This window comes from Triticum aestivum, chromosome 5A, assembly GCF_018294505.1.
Source record: "Triticum aestivum cultivar Chinese Spring chromosome 5A, IWGSC CS RefSeq v2.1, whole genome shotgun sequence".
Lineage (NCBI taxonomy): Eukaryota > Viridiplantae > Streptophyta > Magnoliopsida > Poales > Poaceae > Triticum > Triticum aestivum.
In genome coordinates this window covers 32,369,466-32,371,179 of record NC_057806.1, presented here as the reverse complement: position 1 = coordinate 32,371,179, position 1,714 = coordinate 32,369,466, and positions in this window count along the sequence as shown.

The following is a 1,714-nucleotide window of genomic DNA, read 5'->3' as shown; positions in this document are numbered from 1 at the left end:
AACTTTTCAAATGTTTCAGACTTATGTTTCTTCAAGCAGATATACCCATATCTGCTCAAATCATATGTGAAGGTCAGAAAATAACGATACCCGCCGCGAGCTTCAACACTCATCGGATCGCATACATCAGTATGTATTATTTCCAATAAGTCAGTTGCTCGCTCCATTGTTCTGGAGAACGGAGTCTTTAGTCATCTTGCCCATAAGGCATGGTTCGCAAGCACCAAGTGATTCATAATCAAGTGATTTCAAAATCCCATCAGCATGGAGTTTCTTCATGCGCTTTACACCAATATGACCTAAACGGCAGTGCTACAAATAAGTTGCACTATCATTATTAACTTTGCATCTTTTGGTTTCAATATTATGATTATGTGTATCACTACGATCGAGATCCAAGGAACTATTTTCATTGGGTGTGTAACCATATAAGGTTTTATTCATGTAAACAGAATAAAAATTTATTCTCTTACTTAAATGAATAACCGTATTACAATAAACATGATCAAATCATATTCATGCTTAACGCAAACACCAAATAACACTTATTCAGGTTCAACACTAATCCCGAAAGTATAGGGAGTGTGTGATGATGATCATATCAATCTTGGAACCACTTCCAACATACATCGTCACTTCACCCTTAACTAGTCTCTGTTTATTCTGCAACTCCCGTTTCGAGTTACTGATCTTAGCAACTAAACTAGTATCAAATACCGAGGGGTTGCTATAAACACTAGTAAAGTACACATCAATAACATGTATATCAAATATACTTATGTTCACTTTGCCATCCTTCTTATCTGCCAATCACTTGGGGTAGTTCCGCTTCCAGTGACCAGTCCCTTTGCAGTAGAAACACTTAGTCTCGGGCTTTAGGACCAGACTTGGGCTTCTTCACTTGAGCAGCAACTTGCTTGCCATTCTTCTTGAAGTTCCCCTTCTTCCCTTTGCCTTTTTCTTGAAACTAGTGACCTTGTCAACCATCAACACTTGATGCTCTTTCTTGATTTCTACCTTCATCGATTTCATCATCATGAAAAGCTCGGGATTCATTTCCGTCATCCCTTGCATACTATAGTTCATCACAAAGTTCTACTAACTCGGTGATGGTGACTAGAGAATTCTGTCAATCACTATCTTATCTGGAAGATTAACTCCCACTTGATTCAAGCGATTGTAGTACCCAGACAATCTGAGCACATGCTCACTAGTTGAGCGATTCTCCTCCATCTTTTAGCTATAGAACTTGTTGGAGACTTCATATCTCTCAACTCGGGTATTTGCTTGAAACTTCAACTCCTGGAACATCTCATATGGTCCATGACGTTCAAAACGTCTTTGAAGTCCCGATTCTAAGCCGTTAAGCATGGTGCACTAAACTATCAAGTAGTCATCATATTTAGCTAGCCAAACGTTCATAACGTCAGCATCTGCTCCTGCAATAGGTCTATCACCTAGCGGTGCATCAAGGACATAATTCCTATGTGCAGCAATGAGGATAAACCTCAGATCACGAATCCAATCCGCATCATTGCTACTAACATCTTTCAACACAATTTTTCTCTAGGAACATATCAAAATAAACATATGAAAGCAATAACGCGAGCTATTGATCTACAACATAATTTGCAAAATACTACCAGGACTAAGTTCATGATAAATTTAAGTTCAATTAATCAAATTACTTAAGAACTCCCACTTAGATAGACAT